General features: G+C 43.2%; 1 protein-coding gene across 3 annotated transcripts in view; it reads right to left on the bottom strand.

Moving 5' to 3' along the window:
• FYN (FYN proto-oncogene, Src family tyrosine kinase) overlaps window positions 1–23,196 on the bottom strand; it is a 139,753-nt gene extending 116,557 nt beyond the window's left edge. For all 3 annotated transcript variants that reach the window (XM_040057423.2, XM_040057426.2, XM_040057425.2), the window contains exon 1: window positions 23,090–23,196. The gene's annotated coding sequence lies outside the window, so the exon portion shown is untranslated. The remainder of the gene's footprint in view (window positions 1–23,089) is intronic.
• Between the last annotated feature and the right edge of the window lie 1,469 nt (window positions 23,197–24,665).

Genomic DNA, 24,665 nt, shown 5'->3' with positions numbered 1-24,665 from the left:
ACCTGGACCCTGCTGCTGTCCTGCCTTTACCTTGGAGTAGAAGCACCCCACTAGAGTAGTTTTCTTAAAAAACAAACAAACAAACAACCAAAAAACCCCCCAAAAAACAAAACAAAAACACAAAAAACCCCAACCAAACAAAAAACCAAAACCACCAACAACAACACCACCAAAAAAACCCACAAACAAACAAACAACCAAAAAACCCAAACAAAAAGAAACACCCACAAAAAAACCTGGCTGCAGCTGTGCTCTGGCAGACAACACCGGTCCACCTCAAATAGAGGAACAGGTTTTATATCCATATAAATAAACAGTCTCCACTGAGGAGGGCAGGAAAGCAGCACAGAAAAGGAAATATTACAAATACACCATTTCTAGTAAGTTTTTGTCAGTGGATCTTCATTTCTTTGCTCCTTGAAAAGGCTGTAATACCAATCCGCTTAAACCTTGTTTTGTTTGCAAGAAACAGCACCTTCTTTCTCACTACTGATTTTCTGACTTCAGCAGGTTCACAGGAGGGTTCACAATCCCCTTATTGTCCAATATATTAACCAGCATAAAAAGTTTTCATTTACTACTTGACCTTTCCACGAGCTCTAAATATCAGGAGAGATACTACCGAAATACAATTTGATTGCAAGTGAGCACCAAAAGAATAAAGCAGAACTAGAACTTGCAAGTTCTGGTTATTTGAGGACTTGTGACTGGCACAAAGATCCCCCACTTTGTAGATAGATACTACTTTTTCTTCAAAGACTAAACAGCACAAGCAGTGTCTCTCTGGAATGTTCCATTGACATCACTTTTTCCCTGAACACAAAGTAAATCAATGTGGTTTTCACTCTGTTTCATTCCCTGACCTCTTCAACCAGCCTAGGCTGCAGCTCTGTCTGGGAGTGGAAACAGTACATCGGTACTGCAGACCACTGGATTGATGGGGGAGAGGGCAAGGGAAAACATTTAAAGATAAATTAAAAACCCTTCTAAAAATATTTCTGATCCTTAAAAGTGTTTGAAAATCATAGAGACATGGCATTTCCTTCTCGTACACTTCAGGGGAGTTTTGCAAGCAAGATTTTCATTGCACCAAGACACAAGAAGATTGAAGTCTGGGCTTCATCCCACTCCACAGGTGGATTGAAAGCAGTCTGAATAAACAGATGGCAGAAAATTTCAGTTCTTGAAGAAGTGAAACCCTCAATACCATGGACATCTAGCATCTTTTCACAGTGCTCTTGTGACACAGATGCTTTGGTCACACAGCAGTACAATATGGACTACTGTAAACTTGCTTAAAAGCACCTGGACTCTGAGGCAAATGCACTAGAGCTATATTTCAAATTTTTTTTTAATTGAATCCTTCATATGCTGTTTTAACATAAGTGCCTCCAAAACCAAATCACAACGTGATTACTCTTTCACAAACACATACTACTGGCATGTAGTAAAATTTGTCAGCACAAAACACTAACAATCTTAAATAAAATCAAACAAAAAGAAGTAAAAGACAAAGGAGTGTACAGTCCATTTGGGAAATGCTTTCTGAAGCTAGAGAGAGAGGCTCCCTGCAGCGTGAACATCTGCACAAGACAAAAAATTTATTTCCCCCCTCTCCCCAGAAAGAAATAGAGATGGAGGGAGAAGAGGAAATGGCAGACAGCAGATAATCTCTATTTTACACCAACAGACAAAATGACAGTGGAAAAGACTTCTGCCCTCTGGGGTTCACAGGAAACCAGTCACAGGATATGTGTCCCTTTCAGTTCAGTAAGTATACACTCTGGCAGTTGTGTCATTAAACACAAATGGATTCTTCTTAAAGTTACAACCACAAGCAGCATGCAAAATATCTTACTATTAGTTTGTTGAAGAATATTAATATAGTGTTAAATATTCATATATTAAGCCCAAGGAAGAAAACCTCTCACAGACACAACTGACCTGGGCTTGGGTGTGGGTTTTTTTTTTTTTTCCTCGTGTGTTTAAAGAAACAAAACTGAATTTGCAAATCCAAGTTCCATCATAAGGCTTTCAGGTAACCTTTTCTCAGAGTGCAGTATAAATGTTTACCCACTTCTCTCAAAATATCATCAACTTTGTGTTGGGGACATGCAGTGCAGGCACTGAACCAGCTTTTACTCATACAGTAATGTTAATGGGCACAGGATGTGATTGCATTTTTATCTTTTCTTAAGAGTCCTTAAAATGTTTCATCAAGTGTCCAAATACTATTGACTATGGGCTTTTCAGGATTTTATTTTTTATTATAATTCATAAGTAGCTTATACAAGCACACCAGGGATTATATGACTCAAATACTGTTTTGTGGCTTTAAAAATATCTTTACTCCAAATAAAAGTCAATTGCCAAAAAAGATCTCCTCACCCCTGACCTCCTCTAACAATCCTCTTCCTTCTTCTTAAAACCAAGGTAGCAGTAACAAAACAAAATAAAACAAACAACAATAAGCAGAAAACCTCAACAACTTTCAATATCTCTCAGTTTATCAAATCTGTTATGTTCAAGGTAAAAGTCATTATAATACTGAAAACAAGAATTTTTTGAAAAACACAGAACATAACCTTTTTGTTCTATTCTATTTTTTCTAATTGATACATGCCAGCAGTTCAATGACTGTTTTAATGCCTTCTACTTCCACTCCATCAGTAAAAACAACAAAAAATTTCAATTCACATTTAACAAAGGGCTCATTTACAAACACCTCATTTATCAAGTAAAATTTGTATGTAGTTTCATCCCTGAATGTCTTCTGTTCATCCTATAATCTCATTCACCAGCACAAGTGCATTTCACAATATCCTATCACCCCACTGCCACAGTAGAGAGATTTATATATATTGAAGTCTCTTGCTGAGACTCAGAAAAGGACAGCTTGATGAGTTTGTCCTTTGACATGCAAGGAGCCCAAACAGCTTTCAGAACTTTTTTACCTCTTATTTTTAAACAGATGATAAACTATGTTATAAAGTTAAGGGAAATTAATCTGAGAGTATTAACTGTCAAATGAGATGAGGGAAGTGAGATCATAGGACTGAGCTCTTTGTAGAAATGCATGGAAAGAGGTGCTGATGGTTAATTAAGATTGTGTTGACAAGTGCCAAAAGTCAATTCTCAACTTCCCCTACACCTTTCAAGTATAATTAGGTTTAAAATAAAACAGAGTAACAGCGCTGACAGACACGGGATCGCTTGTTTATGTTCTGACTCTGCTTTGTATTACCTGTAAAGGACAGTAAGATTTCATACGTATGCATTAAAGAGCTGCTTCACATTCTTTGACTGAAGAGCTCTTAGCACAGTACAGACTGAACTCCTAAATATTAGCATTAAAAACAAACAAACAAGGGAAAAAACCCACAACCAACCAAAACCACTGGTCACCCCAAACTAGAGCCAGGTAATTAGAAAGCCAGAATTCCCATTTGTAAGCTCTTCCAGGGTGCCAGGTTTCCTTGTAGTATAAACGATGCTGTCGCTGACCCACTGGGGTGCTCAAAAAGCCAGCCTGTGGCTCAGGCCATTCTGCACACACACGTGTGCAACACCCTCTCACCCACAGGAAGGCAGAGATGAGGAGCCTGGGAACGCCTACTGTCCCAACAGCACCAAATTTCCATCCTGCATCGGGTCTCGCTGGTTTCTCGCTCACACAAAGGCTGGTTTGTCATCTTTGCCACAAGCACTGCAGCCAACAGCAAATTAGCGTGGTTTACGTGTGCTGACTTGCAACACCAGTGTGCAGTGAGACCTCTCTGGTTATTGAGTGTGCTGCTTCATACCTGAACAACAGAGAGCCCCACACTTCAGCTTTTGCCCCCCCCCCCCCATCTCACTGCAGATTCATGTTAAAAGACCAATTACACATGTTGGCATGACAAAAATAATAAGGCTATGTATGAAGTTATGCACCCAAACCCCAGACTTCCCAGAGCTGTTACTGGTTGTGCCACACACACATTTGCCTGCCCTCCCCAGCTTGCCCATGACCTCACTGTGATGAAGCTCTTAATTACATGGTCACATAGAAAGCTTCCCATAAGAACAGTCTCCCCCTCAGTGCCTGAAATGGCTGGTGCTTATTCAATGTGGACATTTAATACTTTTTTTTCTCCTTTTGACATTCACTGTCATTTTACAGAATGAACTTCTCAGCTTGCTCCAGCAACACAACCAACTCACTTATGGGCCCCTGCACTGCTCAGCACACGAGTTCTCCCTCACAAAGCACGCATTTTTTTTTATAGCATCCTAAGACACCAGGCATATTATTGGTACTTGATGAAAGAGACAAGATAAACTCCAAAGTTCTTTATTTAGGTGCCCAGTTTGAGAGAACCAAGGCCTGACTATTCAAGTACATCCACAGCAATGAGTCCATTGATGTCCTCTGCAGTTGCACTAACTTGACACTTTGCCAGCCAACCCAGAGTTTATTAGATTGCTATGCAGCAAAATAAGTCACTTCTCTTAACAAAGTGTGCTTAAGTGGAGCCTCTTTCACAGATGCCTGGCAGGTTCTTGCCTTTTCCTTCCTACAAACTTCCCTACTGCTTTCACAGGGCACCTCCCAGCTCCTGCAACAGGTGAAGCTGTGATTCAGCAGGAGACAATCTCTCCTGCTACTGCCTTGGTCTGCTCCACAGGGCACTAAAGTAAACAGGGATCTTCTCAGCTGAAAAATCCAGGATCACATCAGGCAACTAAAACGATGATACTACAAGCACTTAAGCATCCTTGACATCAGGAAAAGTAAAGGAAAAAAAACAAAAAACAAGGAAACGTCCTTTGAAACAAGACTATTTTAAGATTGTTAAAAGCAAACGTTTCCCATCCCCTGAGAAGTTCTCATCACATGAGTGCGTGTGATTAATCAGCAGGCTGATGCACAGTCTCTCCTTGTTAAGCTCAGGGAGAAATGGGAACCTTCATGCTGTTTTTACTCCTGGGTTGACCACAATCAAGGGAGAGGACAAGGGGTACACATCACTTAATTTATCAACAGATTTCATGGGTTGTTGCTACCTGCAGAAGGAAGAGCCCAAGCCCTCAAAGCTTCAATTCAATTACCTTCAGATTAGACATAGACTCTGTAATCCATGACTTCTTGCTCAACTTGCTTCAAAGTCATATGTTTTCCGGCCGAGAAAAGAAGAGAGGCTAGAGGAATAGTCAGGATGATTAAAAAGGAGAGAGAATGGGAAAGGAGCACATGAGCAGCCTTGAAAGATGAATAAGGCTTTTACAAAGTGACAGTGCATTTCACTTGCACAAGAAATGCAGGCAGGAACAGATAAGCTTCCAGGACCTGTTCCCTTTTGGCCCACCATTTCTCTGAGTACACTGAAGATAACAGAGATGCTTTGTGCAAATACTGATGATAATATACTGATGAAATACAGCTAGTTATTAAAATCTCTCCAATAACCAAAGGGTGGAGAGAGCAGTTGGAGATGCTCTTCCCTTGAACTCTCTGGAAATCCGTAGTGACCTGTGTTCACTGTATCCTAACTTGTGCCATTAGGACTGGAATGATTTAAGAATCCTGCACATCCTAAATTTCAACCATGCACAGTTTTTTGTCACTCTCAGAAGCTGTTCTCAGAAAAGTGAGATTCACAAAACCTCGGCTGGCATCTGCCCACCCTTATTTCAACATGCCTGCATGCTTTGCGGTTTAAGACGCAGCCTGAGTCAATGCTGATGTAAATACATACATGTTATGTCAGTTCTGGATACAGACACTGCAAAAAGCCATGAGAGATACTTGGCAGAGGTTATGGGTAGGCACTCCTCCCACTTAGCACCCATTACTGAACGTTGCTGATGTACATGCTCTGACAGTAGCTGGAAAGCGCTGGGCAATTACTTGCAACTGCACTGGCAACTCAAGGCTGTTCTTCTGTACTTAAAAAACCAATTTGCCTTAGAGAAGCAGTAGGTTATTAGTATAGAAGTACTGGCAATACCTTAGGAGGTACACATCTCCAAACACTCCACACTCCTCTATGAGGACCATAGAAGGTCCCTTTCAAAAGGCAACAGAACTATTGCAACAGCAGACTTCTAACTCTCTGAAGTAACTGGGAAATAATCTGTTCTGAATGTCTATTAGCAGACCCCTCAAATATATAACAGAGAAGACCATAAAAACAAATTACTATGTGCATTATATTTTTCTTCTAGTCTTCTAGTCATAGTAATTTAGGGGAAGTTCATCAGGATAAAAAGGAAGCATTGTACGGGATGTGAGTAGCCTGTTAAACCTTCTGGAGGTTCAGGGTGTCATTGACTCCACGGTAAGGATCCACACTAAGTAACTGCAGCTCAGCCAGCCCAATTGTAGGATGCCTTTGCACTAACCTCCAGCCCAGGTACTCTGCTGACAGCAGTGTGGACAGATGGACAGACACTTACCCTCTCCCCCCTTTTAATCCTTTTCACAAGAACAAGGCCAACACCCAGCCCAAGCAAGCTGCCTAGGGGTGAGCAGCCTGCAGGAGGGTAAACCCAACGCAAACCATGTAATCCAGAGTAACTAGTAAGTGCCCAACTCAGACCTCATCATGCCTATGAGGTAGCAGGATCCAGCAGAAGGGCAAGCCCCAGACCAATAACACATAAAAAGCCAAACCAAGCAAAAAAACCCCCAAAGCTCTCCAGTCTTGAATAAATCTATTAGATTTACTCACACATGTTCAGCTAAATGCTTTTTACTGCATCAGTTTGAAGGATAATATCCATTTAAGCCAAGGTGGCACAATTTGTCCACTTTACTCAAGAACTAATGCAGGATGCTTACTCACAGAGAGAGTAAGAGATGGTTAACAAAACTGACAAACCATTCAATGCTTAACAGGAAGTCTCAAGAAACACCAAGTTTCTCAGCACCTAATATTGCAGCAATATATTTCTTCCTCTCCCCTTCCTCCTTTTTCTCTAGAGGATGAATTTATCTCAATTCCAGTAAAAGCTGAAGAAGAAAAAAAAAACCCCAGCATGTTGGCTGGCAATTTTGTTGTTGTTCTGAAAATGCAGAACAAATATGAAATGTCAGAGCATGATACTCCCAGAGGAAAGGGCTGGCCCTAGCCAAAACTTCTAGACTAAAGCACAGACATAGAAACCTCAGCTTGCAAACAGAACTACAAGTTTTGTCTGCTCCCCTTTCTGCTTAATTCTTCCTCCAAAATTTTCTTATACCAAGTAGTTTCCATAATTGTCACTGAATTCAAAGCAGCAAGATCTTAAAGAGATCACACAGATAGTTCCTAAACTTCTGGAGAACAAAAGGGATACACATGAAACATATTTTTTGGGACATAAAAATCCCTACTCCTAGAAAGAAGAGACTTAAAATTACACATTCCAGGTACTACCCATGTGAATTTAAATATAGTAAGGCATTATTTCTGGTTACACACCAGTCGACCATTTTTCCAACAAACTTGAGAAGGAACGGCACTGAGATGCAGACGCAGCCAAGTCATGTCACTAAAATGCCATGACTGGCTGGTAGAGCAAGTCTGGGAGATTGCTGGGTATGCCTAGAAGGCAAACTGGCTATCAGGCTTTCAGGTCCTCTATTGAGCATTGTGAGTTCAAGTGGCTTGAGTTACATTTGCTGTATAAAAGCCTGATAAATAAGTCTACTGATAAAGAGTCAGCATTGAAAAAAAATGGGAAAAAAAAGAAGTTACTTTGGTTATCAAGCAGCTACACTTTGAACTTCCTAGAAATAAGGGTCACTGAATTTAAATATCAAGGTGTAATCACTGGGCCAACAAAGCTCTGTTTCTTACTAAAGCATCCTCCTGTTCTCCCCTTTACTTCCTAGTTAATTGTATGATTGAGCCTTCCCTTTCACTTCATGTCTCCCACCACCCTGGAAAGGTGAGAGAAGAGCCATGGCTAGTCAGGCAAAACACACATGCTGACTTGGTTTGGCAGCATCCAGGTGTTTGACATTCACAAACACTCAGTTACTTCAGGGAGGTTAAAGGCAGTGTCTCCTCTACACATCTGCCTCTTCTGAAAGACATTGGTCATGAATATAATTCAGTCATCTTCAAATTTAATCTGAGACATCAAAAGACTCCAAGTCTGAGAGACAAGTGAACAAACTGCTTAAGGTTTGTGCCTACAAGAAACAAAATACACAAAAATCCATGCCTTGAACATTTATTTCTTTTCAAGATTAAAAACTTCACTGTACTCCTTAATACTTTTTAAATTTTGCAATACACAGGCAACTGTACTGTGTGGTCCCTCACACTACAGGGACAGGGGTCCAAAGGTACAGTTTCAGAAAGCCGTAAAAGTGGCATGAATCTTCAAATATTCACTATATAAACCCAAAGAATTTCTTATACTTCATATTACTCTTAGTTTGCTTGAAAAATATTTCTCTTAAAGAATGCAAATTTGTACACAGGCAAAAAACCCCACAAACAAACAAAACCAAAACAAAACAACCTCTGGTATTAAAAACAGAAGCAAAGGAACCCAAGGTATAGGTGCTAACAAGGAACTCACAATTTATTTGAGGAACTCTGGCAACTCAGCACAAATGAGCTCTCGAAGGAATACCAAAATTAGGTTAGCAGATTCTTGTGAACATCAGGAAAGAAAAAAAAAAAAAAAACCACACACCAAAAAACCAATGCCCTGAAAACACAATAAAACTACTGCCAAGAAGGTTTATGCTGCTTTTTTCAGGGTCCAGCCACTGCTAATTAATAAAAATCATCATCCAGGTCTCTCTCCCTTTGAGTCAAAAAGGGGTGGGATGTCTTCAACATGTTCTTCCACTCCCCCAAAACCATCCAAAATCAGTTAGCTACATATACAGACAATGGGACATACTACACCGCTAGTCCAAGCAGGTGGCATGTACTCAGATTTAAGCACATCAGCAAGGATAGTCTGCAAAATCATGATTCAGAGATAAAGTGACTTGAAATCCTCCCTAGCCTTTTGCATACATTGTATGCCTTACTTTGCCTCTTCAGCATATGGGCCAACTGCTCTTTCAAGTTTCTAAAAAGTAACTCTTGACAAAATGACATTGGAAATTCCTACACCAAAGAACCAGAGGGAATAAGAAGCCACCTTAAAACAGCACTCAATATATGATGTGCTCTGGGTCAAACCCCAAGGCAGCACTTTTCAAGCGGTAAGCCACCACATGCTTGTCAGAGAATAAAGTCACAAGAAGATGAGAAAAAAAAAAAATCTGACTCACATCTATAACATGAAAGGACCGTTTCTGACAATTTTGGCTCATACACACATTGCACACAGGCAGCCAAGGTCAGTTATCCTGGAGGGCATCTGTATCTTCAGGATGGTTTGGCTGGGGTAGAAGGGGTGAGGGCACAGGGAGTCAGTGGGCTTGTCTGTTTGGACAGCACTGGTAATGCTATAATTATTGCAAAATGGGGAAGAGAAAATAGTGTTAAAAGCCTCATACTGAGAAATGCTCCAGCTCTTACCACTCCTTTTAATTTTTTTTTTCCAAAGAGATTAAAAACAATATACAAAGAAGTCAGTGTATTGCTTAGAAACATCTGCCAACATTAACATAAGAAAATTGAGAATATTTTTAGGATCAGCCTCTACTACACCCATTTATGCATCAGCAATTTCAAAACAGCATAGATCATCTACAAATCAACTCTACCAACTAGCCTTCCAGACAAAGCAATCAAAGTATATATATTAAAAATACTTGAGTCACACTGGTGGAGCAGACCTCCAACATAATTTGAATGTGTTAGATTTAATTAGAAGGTGTTGACAAGTACACACATTTATTCCATAAGAAAAAAATAGTCACCTTTGAGATATTCAGCAGCAGCAGCCACCACACTACCTTGGACCTCAGTGGCCAAATGAACACGTATTATCTCTAGCTCTAAACTCCCACCCCTTCTTCCTCTCCTCCAAAACCACTCAAGTATTTAAATATTTGAGATTGGTAATACTGGCTTTCCAGTCTTGCCACCATCCAAATTTTACTCAGGGTCAGGATGCAGAAGACTGAAGATGTTGGCATTTTCTGGAGTAGGTACTAATCTCCTGCACTCAGTGCTGCTTGTCGCCTCACGTCCCAAAGTTTCTACCAAGATAATACACATCACACCCTACAGAAAAGGAGTTTTTGTGACTTTTCTATCTTATTGACAATAACCTAATTTTAATATTAAATGTGTGTTGAAACACATCCCCCTCATCTTCCCATTGGAACTATTTTACTCAAGCTGCAACCAAACACCAGAAAGGCTGTGAGCTCTTCACATGACTTAAATCAAAACTGGAACAAAAATTCTGAATGCTTTCAACTCTCACTCTCTCCCCCACAAAAACTTAAGTACTGGACCAAATGACCCTAGATTCTGATTGAATAAAAGCATACACCCTCCTGAGTTGGTGCATCTCACCTGAGCAGCTATGGCAAGAGCTGTTCACCAGCACGGTCAATAGTACCTGGGGAAGGTCTGTGTCCCCAAGGGGTCAGGGGGTGTGTGCCCATTAATTACTGTGAATGGGCAGAACTCCCCATTTGTCCACGCAAACCAGTGATCAGATTAGTAGTAAGCCTCCACCTCAAAAAATCTCTTGCACAAAGTCCTTCTCTTAAGTAACAATGCCTCGGTAACCCAAATGAGCTGTGTAACCCAAGGGTTGGTTCCATACCAGGAGGGGCATCTTGCTTACTCTGAGCTGCAAACAAACTACAATGGTAACTGTACTGACTGAAAAATTACAACTAATTTTCTGGGGCTGGGCAAAAAAGTAATCCGCCTTTTTATTTTTTAATCACCATGAATATAAGCAGTTCTGCAACATTATGATCAGAGCATTGTGAACACCCATTAGCTCAAGGATAAACAGCTCATTTGTGTTGGGAGATGAGAGGATTTGCAGGCAAGGCAAGGAAGGTGAGCAGTGGAGAAGATCAAGGTAAGCAAACACGAAGACAGGATTGCTGTAAGCAAGGTTATGGGAACAGAGCAGCTAAAAGAGGGACCACTGAAAGAGCTTCTGGAAGCCACAGCCAGTGCTACAGAACTAGAACACCCAAAGAAAAATCAGAGGAGGAAAACAGTGGTAGCAACAGCCAGAGTAGGAAGGGAGACTTTGAACAACTTCTCTGCAGGAATACTAAAGGTTAAATTAAAAAAAAAAAAAAAAAAAAAAAAAAAAAAGCAGCCTAACATTTCCCCTCCCTTGGTGACCATCCCCAGCTCAAACCTCTATACCACTTCCTTTTACAGTGGGCTGTTAAGGCTTCCTTTTTCTTTGATAGAACAGATACCCAGGTCCTTCAGGCACAGCAAGCGCTCGGCCCAGCCACCTCCCTGACCACCAGTCAGTCAGGCAGCACACAGCCTGCATTCAACACCTCAGACACTTACCTTGCCACAGCTACTTGTGAGCCAGAATTTCCTACACTAAACGTTAATATATTGCACATTAAAGCAGGTACATGCAGGCACCTGCACCTTCAGATGGTGTCCCACACCTGACCTCTGAGCTAGGTGGTGGGAGCCACACACTCTTAGAAGCAGCAACAACAGCAGGGTAAGTCCCATGTGCACGTTTGCTGATGGTTGGGGGGGCTCATCTTGTACTCTGGTTGTTCTGTGCTTTTTCAGGCAAATTAACGTCAGTACTTAAACCACTAATCATGAAATTTTCATTTTGCTTGTGTTTGGAAAAAAATAAATACTGTAGGAAGATTAGACATTAAAAAACACAAACTACAGCAAATCATGTAGTACATCAGTCACCTATAACAGCCCATTCACAATGACAGGGCCTTAGAAATATAATGGAGAAGAAAACACCTTCTGGGTATAAAATTTTAAGCAGAAGTTTTTGTCCCACAACTCCTATGAGGCTCACCGGCTGGCACAACTCTTACTTCAATCCTCATTATTTGCTACCAAACATTAAATTTAAAGTGGGTAACTTAGCTAATAGCCAAAGTACTGCCAGGAAAACAAACAGAATACACACAATGCATCTCTTTGCAAATGCTGTTTACTAGGCATTTTCTTCACTGTTTTACCAAAACATGTGATCTCGCTGCTTCAGGTTATACTGCATAATGAGGCATGAAGGACTGGTGCAAAAAAATTCACTAGAAGGAAATTGAAAACCTTTCCAGTTTTCTGTACACAAACACTGGATTGCTCACCTCCTTCATGAAACTTCAGCAAAGAACCATCACTGGTCCAGCTCTTTTTTTGAGGTGACAGAACCTACAAATACTCCCCTGTAAAGGAGAGCTTCCCCTAGCTCCAGCATGAGGAAAATTAAGATAACTGGCAGCAACTGAAGACCTGGCACCAAATAAGCAATTTAATTAGTCGACAGGTGGAACAAAGTAATTATTCCTCTCTGTGCAGCATTTGAGAGACCACATCTGGAGTACTTGATCTGGTTTGGGAGTCCTGGGAAAAGAAAGACTGACATACTGGAGTGAGTCCAGTAGATGTCCATAAAGCTGCTGCAGCACTTGACATATGAAGACAAGCTTCAGAGCTGGGTTGGTTCAGTCTGTCCTGGGAGATATGCAAAACCTGCCTGGATGAGGTCCTGGCTTTAAATTATCCCTATTGTGTTCGGGGAGATTATTTCCTTCAAACCTACAGCTCACCTCAGAGATGTAAGAAAAACTATTAAAAAGTAGTTTAGCAGAAAAACTAATGAACTTCTAGAACTAATGAACTAGTACTAATAGAAAGAAATCCATTAGCTCTAGAGAGAGATCAGGTACAGAAAATTAATTTTACAATATGTTTGGGTAAAAAACCCATATGTGATAGTTCCTTTAAACAACATTAGGAATTTCTCCCCATTTTCCTGCATCCCCTTCTTAAAATATGATGTGAAAGAATCCAAAGCTACATACTTGTCACACTTTAAAAGGTTTTGCAAGTTCCCATACCAACAATCACTATGTAAATCTACATGACGTGGTCTGACTGCCATTTTCAAGATATTTTCTCAGAAGCTATACCTCACAGCGGTAACATACTGCTGATTACAGAAGAAATTCTTATCGCAGTTTAGGGTACCTACATTATCAGCAAATAGATTTTATTCTCCTTGCAGAGTTGCTTACACCTGCATTTTCTTAATATTTTTGTGATATTTCACTTTTCGAATAGAACGTCAACAGAAGTCCAGTGGCATTAAGAAATCCACAGATATGTATTAAAACTTCAAAATTAAACTTGAACCACAAGCTGTGTGCTCTAGTTTACTTTGGTAAGACCTCACTCATCAAGAATTACTCTCCAGTTCCTAACGGTGATACAATTTGAATGCATCCTTCTTTAAACAAGGTAGATTGAAAATAAATGTTGCATACTATCACAGCACCATTGCATACTATCATAGCACTGTGTCACGTTAAAGTTTGCAGGTAGCAGTTCAAGATGAAGCTCCTATGGAACATAATCACTCTTCTTTTGTGGGCCAGATAATGTAAAAAAAAGAAAATAGTAACAATAATAGTAAAGAATATGACATTTAGCAACAACTTTTTAAAAAGCTAATTTGAATAGTCTGATGCTATGAAAGTGAACATTCATCTAGTTAATCCACTCTTTCTGGTCACAGCTCTGCTGTCTCTTCTTTTTTGTGTCAAGAAGTAAAGTCCAGCCTATACAACACCACACATTGCCCCACAGATACACTCACAGCAACCATAAACACATCACAGCGGTCCTGGAAGCAGTGCAGGCACAAGAGCATAGCATTCCTCTGGGCTCCTGGGGCTCTCCTGAATCTCAAATGCGAGCTCCTCTGCCCACCTTGGCTTAGCGCCGCGCGGACGTATCTTGGGTTCCAGACTTGCTCTACCCAAGGAAGTAAGACCGAAGCAGTGCTGAGCCGTGCAGGCCCAAACTGCTCTCACCACAGTCCTGCCGCACCACACTAGCTCTACCGGATGACAGATACCTTCTGCAAGACACAAACTTACATGGCAAGTCATGGAGGAGTTGACCACAAAAGCAAGATTAGGCTGACTCGTTTTAACACCTACATCTATACACTCAGCATCATAAAGCAGAACTAACTAACTGCCAACTCTATTGCATGGGGAGGAAAAAAAAAAATCCCCCAACCCCAAACAACATAACTTCATGATTTTGAATTAAGATTTACTGAAAACTTAAGCAAGAACAGAGACAAGGTTACCTCACCCTTAAAGAAGTCACTGAATCATACTGATGGTCAGCGGTTAAAAAACAAACAAACAAACAAAAACTATAAATGAAAGAATTTTTTTTAACCTTTTACAGGACCAGCAGCAAATTGGTGTGAATGTCGAGTCATCAAGCAGTGTAAAGCTATGGTCTCCCCACCGTGCCTGCCATGACTGAGGAGAGAGGAGGAAAAGGGACACAGTCTTCCCTGCACACTTTTATCTGCAGCCCTATTTGTTCCTTTTTGGCAGCCCCACTTGAACATTAGGACAAGGAGTTCTGCAGTTTTTAGACATGCCAGTAATGCTGCCCTAAGCAAGAAAGGCAGTCAATGCTTGTCTTCTACCTCCACAAGGGCACAAAAGGTCACTTCCGACCTTCAAATGTAGGGGATGTTTCTTCCACAAGGTCACAACATTTAGCAGCTCTCTTCTCGGTCAAGTTTTCGAACTCGCTACTTTTCCTATAAAAGAGAAACTCCTAGAGAGGTGTCCAAAAGAAATTAAAGCCAATGCTATGTGTGGGGTTTTTTTAAGAGCATACAGCCTGCTACACTGAGAGTCAAATCTGGCTCTTCAGCTTGTCAGTTCCTGCACGCTGATCTTATCCCAGCTGTAGGCTGATAGGCTTACAAAGTTTTTCAGCAGTGAATACAGCTGATACAATGGGTTTCATTAACACTTTTTTCCTCCTTTTAGGGGTGGTTTGCCTCAGCCCTTCTGAATAAAATAGAAGGGATATTAAAAAAAAAAAAAATCCAACAGTTATTTCTCTTCACAAGTCCCAAGTATGAGGTCTCATGAATATAAAAATCACTGACCATTCAAAGATACCTGGAGAATCTAATATTTGGAAAGAAAGGCCTGCATATTTAGCGAAAGACAGTAAATCAAAATTATGAATAACTTCAGATACTGTGCTATTCAAAAGATTAGTTTTAAATAGTTTTATTCCTTCTTGAAGGGAGAGAAACCAGCAAAACATTTTCAATTAATTTCGAAATGGGACAGAGTATTTCTTGATGAGATCACCAATTAAAATGCTGCACATCCAAAAATTTCATAATCTGTTGGCCATCTCACAGTTGAACCCCAGAAGGAAATCTAGGAGTTTTCAGTTACTTCCCAGGGAGGAAGACAGGCAACAAAATTGGCATTTTTCTCATATTTAGATAAAAATTTTGCTGGATATGGGCTCCTTTTCTGTAATTCAAAATTTATTAGCATACAGTGACAGCATGCAAGAGGAGCTGTTCACAGGGAGTCCTAAAAACATGCAAGAGGTCATTAACTTCACCACGATAAATGCTCTCCACCATTAACCTCAACACCAAGAACAAACACAAGCATTTACACAGAGTTGGAGACAAGAAACAGTCTAACTGCCTACACAGACAACAGAGGTTTACATGCTGAGTTGTAGAGATGCTCTTTTTTCTTGGAAAAAATATATCATAGCTGCCAAGTGAGGGGGTGCCCACAAAGAAAAAACAGTCCCAAGAGCAAACAAACATCCTTTCTTTTAAGGGTGTGAGAGTCTGTTTCGCTTACACCTGCTCTCCCCCTCTGTCCCTGGGATAAAAGCAGCTAGCTGGAGGACACAATCATCACTGTCTTCCAAACAGGGCTTTGAGCTGGTCTTTGCTGCTAAGTCCTAAGAAATGACCAGGTATGGGATGAAGCCATATGCCCAGCACTTTCATTGTCCACTGTGGTGGCTTCTGGCTTGAAGAACTTCTGAACTAACAAACAACTATTCTTCTCAATTACTCTGTGTCGCAGCAGCCCTCTTGTGAGAGGGTAGAAATGAACTGAGACTCAGAGTTCTTCTTTATCACAGCTGTAAAGGAACCTCTTTACAGCTCAATCATCCTGACTCCAGCTCTTCACTCTGGCTGCAGCAAGCTCCTACTGTAGGTTTCCCTTGCAGCCTCTGACTGCAGGTTATTTCCTGCTGAACTACGACTGCATGTATCAGTTTGCAGACTCTGACTGCAGGCTTTTACCGAGCTAGACTGTGGCTGCAGGTCCCAACAACAGGCTCTAACTGCAAACCCAGACTGACCTCACAGCAGTGATTCCTCTCACCTTCTTCATGAGCTTCTCATTCCCTCATCCTCAAGGTTCCCCCTCCTTCGTAATTCCCTCTCACCAGCTAACCCACTCCCTTTTATCACGCTTATCTTTATTGGATACAGCTGTGACTCATCAGGGCCGAGGCTGCATTGGGTAATTAACACAGCTGTTACTTATCAGGGACAAGGTCACCTGTATTCCCTTCGACAATTCTGGACAAGAGCATCAGCTTTAACTATAAGCCCCAGAGCAATTTTGTGGTTTAAAGGTCAGGTACAAAGGGGAAAAAAATCCAACATACTTGTAAAAAAAGAATAAAAAACCCAACATAATTATCTGTACATTGTTATCAGGACCCAAGATAGGAAATACATGATATTCCAAAGTCATGTCAGGAAGACCTTCAGAGCTGTATTTTTTTAAGTGGTACAGCTGCAAGTCAAAGATCAACGTTACACAAAGTGCTCTTTCATACACAGGTTGTGCAAAAACAAGAGAGGTTGAAAGGTCTTTATTAATACAATAAAAGGCCTTCAAATTAACGTTAAAGTTTATTCATTAAAAACCAGCAAAATGAAAAACCCAACCTCACCCTCAACAAGTAAAATAATAGTAATTGTAAAGAGAAAGGATGCTAGGAATCACCAGACTGGTCATTAGAGAACTCTCATGGAATGGTAAAGGTTTTCTTTAAAAAAGCACAAACCTGAATGGGCATTTAATAATAATCTTCATTCTCAAAGTATGATTAACTTCTCTGTGTAGCTTCATATAGCAAATTTAGACCTGCCATGATTAAGATTATCTGGAAAAAATATTTTCAACTTGGACTATACCAAAAGGGCTCGAGAACTATTTTGGTCAAATCTGTTAACAGAGGAAAACTGGAGCCAAGAGGAAAAGGACAATTTTAAACAGAGAAGATATTTCACACAAGCCAAGCCAATCATTTGAGGTTTCCTCCTTACTCCTCCCAAAATCACTAAAACAAGAGTTATTTTCATGTTAAAGTTGTGCCAAACACTGCTTTTCTGTGAAAGCAAATGTCCTCAATCACACTCACACACACCAGGGCAGCTTCCTCTGCCTGCTTCAGCCAGCTCTTCCCTTAGTCTGTTCAATGTCACTCCACCCCAGCTACTTCTCTTCTTCATACATTGCCCTGGTGCCATTACCATCACTTTCAGCTTCAAAACACTTCCCAAATTCACCACTGTGAGCAACAATGCTTTAGTGAATAAAACAGTATTTTCCAAGCATTTTTGGAAGTTTCAGTACTGATGGGACATTTTGTCTGAAGTGTAAGGTTTCAATTTCAGGTTATGATTGTCCTCACAGAGCCAAAGCTTCAGATGCTAACCTGTCTTTTAGACCTCCCAGAGCCACTGCAAGGGAGCTTGGAGGATGTGCAGATGATCTTCCAGAGGCCACCCCAAGAGCTGTGAAGCAAAGTAAGCTATGTGAGGTAGAATATTTTTCTTCAGGACTGGTTGGGGATGGTGCCTTTGTTTCGGGGAGAGAAGACTAAGTTCTCCCTCAGCACAGGATTTGATGCTATTAAAAGTATCTCTGGCTCCTCTGAGGAGCTCTGACTGGGATCCTTTGTACTTGAAAGCACTGAACACGTCACTCACAGCCTCTTCCCAACATCCCTCCTTTCTGGTTGTAGCCACAGGGAACCTAAAGCAGGACGGAACAAAGAACTTCCCTAGGCTAGAAAAGGCCTCCAGTCATTGTTGCCTCCTAAAAAATCCACCAAAATAGAGTAAAACAAATAAGCACTGAAGGGTCACCTTCCCTGTTCTCATCAAAACATTCTCACACTGCAGCTGCCTTGTAGAGTTTATTACATTAAACTACATCTCAGTATGATGAACACCAATGAACTTGCTCTAAACATTTAGGTTTCTGCCTTAAGCAAGAAGAACTTATTACTCACAGATATTTCAGAAAATTATAGTGTGGATGGGGCAACTTTCAGAGGTGCAAGACTTTTCTGAATCAGAAGCTGGGCAGGAAAATTTGGGGTAACCTCTCCCCATAGCACCTTATCACAACCAACATCAGTAGATCCATGCAAACTGGGATCTTTGATGCAAAAAAAGGAGCTACATTTTAGGAAGGGTAAGTTTAAAATTAATTTGCTGTCCTCTTCCTTCTTGGAAAAAAGATTTAACCTGGACCATCTAATTCAAAACAGTTGATACTGCCAGGCTACCTTTTTTGATAGCTTTTTCAGATGAAAAACATTCATATTCATGGTATACAAGGAATAGAGCTGGTCAGAAAAAAATCCAACAGTCATTTTCTGCAAGATGATTTAGTTCTGTCCACACCTTAAAGCTCTGCAAAACTGCTGCTGATTTTATACACCAGTAAAAAGACAAGGTGTCAAAGGTTCTATTTTGCTCCGAACAGGTGGCACTATTTTGAGCTGAAATCCTTACTTTCACAGCAAGTTACCATTTAAAACAGTCAGAAGCAAGATGAGGCATCATGTTTTGATTGACTTGAAGCAATATGATTTTTCACCTCCCCCAGCAGAAGTAGTAATATTGTTCAATTTTGTTTCATTTCCAAGTGAACTGAAGTTCCAAAAAAGCTCTACAAAATGTGATTGCTTTCCTGCAGCCAGTGGTAAGGACAACAACAGGGCACTTCTCCTTGGCTGCAATTCCTGTAAGGTCAGGCCTGTTTCTAGTTTCAGGGCTCAAGGACACTTCCTACAGACAGGTTTAACTTGACCACTCTCGAACCGGGAGGCAGATTACCTGCCCGAAACCAAAGCCCTGCTTGAGCTAACAAGTGAGACTGCCCTTGAGCACAGCGCTAACGGGGCTCGCTCCTGGAGGAGCGTCACACGCTCCTCGCATCTACCGAAACAGCTTCAGCCTTTCATGTTGCATCTGCACCTGTCATTTCTCTGTCTGCAAGTCAGGCACTAAGGGCGAAACCCATGACAGGATGCAAATGCTAGAAATCCCAATTCTTCTACACCTGCATGTTTATCATCTGCTGAAATGCAAAGCTGGGTTTTGGTGAGTGTTTGTTGTTGTTGTGTTTGTTTGTTTTGTATGGGTTTTATTTGTTTGGGGTTTTGTTTGTTTGTTTGTTTTGGGGGCTTTTTTTTTTTTTTTTTTTTTTTTTTAATATATAACTTCTTACTACCTTACCAGAAGCAGGTTAGGGTTTTTAAACTCTCATAGCTAACGTTAAAGCCACCGCGGTACCAAGTGAGACACACAGCAGGCAGGCAGGCAGGCAGATGCAGCCCTGAAGTTTCACCTCCTTCTGAGGCCCTTTGCTTTGGGTGGCCCTGGCAGCGTTTCCCAGCTGGGAAGGCAGCTCTGAGGTGCACAATGGATTCAGCACAGCAAGCAGCTACATCCCCGGCTCAGGGGAGGGACATCTACAGGGATCACAACTCAGGGCGCTCCACACCGAGGCACGCAAACCCTTTTGTGGGTTTCGCCTCGAGTAAATGGCTGACTTGCACAATACAGATCTGCAGGCCTTTTGTCACCAAAGGAATCCTTAATTGCTGGATTTCAATGAGACTGCTCGGGTGAACTAGATTTGTCGGTTCAAGTCCTGTTTCTGGAGTAATGGGTCAAAACGACTCGTGAAGACACTTCTGTGGGAGCTGCAGGGGTGGGAGAGGGCCAGGAGTTACTGGTTTTCTCCCTCTGAAAGGAAGGTCACTTTGACAATACACACTGCCAGCAGCAGACTTGCCCATAAAGCAAATTACAAAGCACTGTCCATGACACAAACAAACACCATTATTATACATTCAAAGTAGTGCCCAAACTGAATTAAGCAGAACTTTACAGAACAAGTTTGAATCAAATATTAATGTGCACCCCAGAGAGAAGGATGAAGGGAAAACACATGCCTCCAACTCTTTCTCTCCCTGAAGTAAAAGCACAGTAATGCAGCGAGACAGAAAAGTGAAGGTGCTGGTTAAATAAAAGTAATTTGGCATAAGATGGCCAACAGCTCTAAACTTTCCTTAACGCAATTAAACATACGATATTGTAGATGTACCATATTACAGTGTGATCTCATCGCAAGTGTGCTGGACAGTTTTCACTCACTTTAGCCACCATTTTATTACACTGTAAATCAGCGCAGATGATACCATGTCCAGATTAGTATATTCAGATTAATTCAGCTAAGCCACAGGGCCAGTGGTCACAAAGGCCCTACCATATCAGACTCCACTCATGAATTTCAGTTGACACTATTTAGGTATTTCATATAAAGATACTGTGGAACCTATTATAGTCTGTCAAAAATAACTAGTTCCTCAGCAATGTTTTTCTTACTCATATGAATTAGAAATTTATCACTAGGTCCTAACTTTTAATGACACTTGATAAAATGATTAATAACCAACTTCTTTATACTACCTTTTTCATTTCTGGCTTACATTGACTGCCATGCCCATATGCCAAAGTCATTTGCCCCTCACTGAACACATGTATTTACTCAACATCAAAATAATTTCCAGAGAAGTTTTATACTCAGAGTTTTATACTTAACTGGTATTTTATGCCACTATGTCTTTCACCACCAGGCAACACAGTATTTCTGAAACAACCTGCCTGAAGCATAAACCACAAAACACCACAGCCAGTGGCCTACCATCAGACAACTTCATATTAAAAATTGTTTTTTTTGCCAAAGACAAGCCACGCAGATGAGGCAGTAATTTGTTGGAGGTGGAGAAGGATGCTTACAGGCACCCTCTAAGAAGCATCTGAACATTTCAACAAATCTGCAGCCTACTATCAACCATATACAAATTTCTAAAGCATTAATTAGGCAACCTTTCTTTCTCTTTTTCATCAAAATTATAGCTTTATGGGGTAAAAAGGGCTCAAGAAGGAACCCGGTGTCTTTTTCACAAGAGATACCATTCTTAAAATTGTTCTTATATTGTGAGAAGACACTGACCTACTGACATCCATCAAGTGCTATCAGTTTTCTGAGCACACACATCAAGGTGCTGAAAACCCCTAAATCACCGGGGCAAAGCTAACAATGTTTCCACTTTACTGATACTAAGTAAGTGTGCAACTGTAAAAATGAACTATAGCCCCTGCAGTTTCCCACTGTGTCAAGCAGTGGCTACAATGGATGTAACTGAGAAGTTGGAGAATGTTGCCTTCCCTCCCTTCCCACTCTGGTATTTTTCCTCTGCACTCCTTTGTTCACTTAACAGAACTTTGTTTGAAGTGTGTTTTTACTCCTTCACTGCATGACCAACCCACACAGTCAGAAGACAGGCTTATAAAATCCACAGATCTCCAGCAGGGAGCTCAACGGTGGGTGTAATATTGGACACAGCTCTCCATTCATCATGCACATTCTCTGGATTTCAAGTTGACAGTGTCCCTTTAGCTTACTGTTCCTCCTCATGGGAGACCAGACAAGTCAACTCTAATGAAAACACCTCCTCCAACCAGCATATAAACAAACAGATCTTCACCTGCAACTGTTCTCAGCTTCCAGAACGCTAGTTAAAAAGGCATCAAGACAAAAAGGAGGGGAAAAAAAAAAAGAAAAGAAAAGAAAAAAAAAAAAAAAAAAAAAAAAAAAAAAAAAAAAAAAAAAAGAGGGGTGTGGGAAGGAGATCCTGAAAAGTGTTACAGCTGCAAGGATGGTGGAAGGAAGGATGTGGGAGTTAAGGAGGTTGTATACAAGGAGGAAAATGACAAGGTCCCAAAGGCGTTCCCAGTCTTGTGCATGCATTTCAAAAGCTCGGTCCGCCCTGGTCACTCGTTATTTAGCATTTTAAGAATCGGAGCATATCAGAGTGATTGATGAGCAACTGCAGAGGGTTGCTTTCCACTCAGCCCAAACCTTCTCCTCCAGCAGCTACTCAGCCCTGCCCTCCCCGTCACTGCTGAACGGACCAAGGTACCAGGGTCTTGTTTCCACAAAGTGACCCCCTTTCCTGGCCAGCCCTCTCCCAGAGCTCACGCACACGCAGAATCCACTCAGAGCAGAAACCAGGCGAGATCCCGAGGAAGCAGAGGCCAAACCGAGCATTATTAAGGAGGTCGGGCGACACGTACACCGTGGCTCTGCAGACGCAGCAAAACGCTGGCACCCATGGTGTGGCGTTTGGTATCTCTCCCTAATCTAAAATGTAGCTGAAAAGGAACTGGCACTAGATCAGCGGCCTCGTCTGGGAAGGAACAGAGAGGCTCTAGGGGAGAGACAAGAAACAAGCCTCTTTTCACATCCTACCACCCTTGGGCATTTTGTGCGTCCCTTCTTTCTTCCCTGAAAGAGGCCTTTGTCACAGACGCGCAAATCCTATACGATTTATTTCAGAGGAAGAGAAGGTCTTTTTATTTATTCCCCCCCCTCCCCTTTTTCGCAGTTCGGCGACAACAAATACGTCCCTGTGCTGCGCCCCCTCCCCTCTCCCCGGCCGGCGACCGCGGGGGCGGGGGACCCCGACACGGGCGACCCCCGGGCACGCAGGGGCCGCTCACGGGCGGTCACGGGCGCTGCCCCCGGCCCTGCCCGCGCTGCTCCCGCGGCTCCCGGCGGGGGAGGAGGGCGCGGGGTCCGCGTGTGCGTGCGTGGGGGAGACCCGCAGAGGCGCGGCTGCCTCCCCTCGCCGGGAGCCCCCGCACCCCATCACCGCCCGGGCGCACAAAGGAAACAGACCCGCCGCAGCATCCATCCATCCATCCACGCGTGCATCCCCCCGCCCCCGCTCCCCCGGGCGGGCTCCGGCCCCTCCGGTACCTGAGGCGGCTAGGCTCGGCTCGGCTCAGTTCAGCGCAGCGCGGGGCCGGGGCGGCGCCGCCGCACTCGCATCCTCCTCGCTCCGCTCCTCCGCCGGCTGCCCCCGCCCGCCCGCCCGCAGCGAGGGGCGCCGCTCCGGGCGCCGCTGCCTCTTCCCGGGGCAGACGCGCTGCGCCGAGCCGCGGAGGCGGCGACTCCGTGCGGCGGCACAGCCGCAGCCTGGGCAGGGATGAGCTCGCACGGGCTGCCCGCGCTGCCGCTGCCGCCTCGCCTCCGCTCCGCTCCGCCCGGGCGAGCGCGGCTCGGGCGCTCCCTCCCACCGGGGCTCCTGACAGATGGCGCAACCGCAGCGCCGCCGCCGCCGCCCGGCCCCGCTCGCCCGCCCGGAGCCGGCAGCCCCCCCGCCCGCCTCGCCCCTCCGCGGGGGCGGCCCCTGACTGACAGCGCCGGCGGCCAATGGCGAGGCGCCGTCCGCAGCAGCCGCCGCTCTGATTGGCGGACGGCGGGGGAGGCGGGGCGAGCGGCCGCGGGCGGGCAGCGCCCACCGACGCCTCCGGGCAGCGGCCGCCGCTCCGGGCGCTCGGCGCGGCCGTGACGGAGGCGGACCCGGGCTGGGAAGGGAAGGGAACCGGGAGCGAAGAGGAGGGAGAAGGAAGGAGGGGAGGAGTGGTCGCTCCGTGTCGGGATTCGCGACCGGCAGCTGCCAGCGCCGGAGCGGTTTCCGATGCTCCGCGCGCCGCTGGGGCGCCTCGGGAGGAGGAGGAGGGAGGTGTGAGCCGAGCGTCTCAACATACCCGATGAATGGGAGAATAATCTTAAAGAGATTAGGCGTCTTTGTGAAAGATGACGGCTTGTTCTACTATTATGTTTGTTTTTTTTTTTTTTTTTCCGTAATTCTTGAAATTGGCAATAGTGGGTGATAAGGTAACGGCGGTAATGAAATATGCGGAGGCTTTCCAGAGTTACGGGTTTATTCCTTTTTCCACATTTAATCGTGGAGTGTTCAGCCAGCCGTGTTGGGAGGAGCGTCAACCCCACGATGTTTGTCTTTCAGGGGTGCACCTGCTGTCCCCACAGCACCGCCGATCACCTTTGCTGGGGCTTCGGTCTTGCACTGTGGTCAAAGATGTGCAGGCTGCCCTGTCCTCCAGTCACGGGGCACGCTGCTCCGCAGGCAGGTGGTTGGAAAAGTTCCCTGTACGCTTTGTTCCCTTCAGGTTCTCAGCAACGCCATAAATCCTCCCAGCATTTCTCAAGGTGTTGCATCCGCCTCCAACGCCCACTGAAAGCTCCACATGCTCCAGCTTCAGGTCCTCTCCCCAGCAGCGCCCCGTCTGTGACCTTGGGTGCTCCCATACCGACAGATTGGCACATCTCCCTGTCACTCGTCTCCTAGGCTTGGAAAGCTCTTTTGCCTTAGGACTGAAGAAATTGCAGTTTAGGCTTCAGCAAGAACAGGAGAGATGTAAAAAGTACAAATGCAGAGGGAGAGAAACTTAATTAAGTATGTTGAAATAACAGAGAGAACTATAACAGAAGTTTTCAATAAATGAGATTTACATTTCTCCCATTTCTC

The sequence above is a fragment of the Hirundo rustica genome, chromosome 3 (genome assembly GCF_015227805.2).
Source record: "Hirundo rustica isolate bHirRus1 chromosome 3, bHirRus1.pri.v3, whole genome shotgun sequence".
In the NCBI taxonomy this organism is placed as follows: Eukaryota; Metazoa; Chordata; class Aves; order Passeriformes; family Hirundinidae; genus Hirundo; species Hirundo rustica.
Note: the sequence above shows the minus strand (reverse complement) of the source record. Positions and strands in the feature narration are given on the sequence as shown.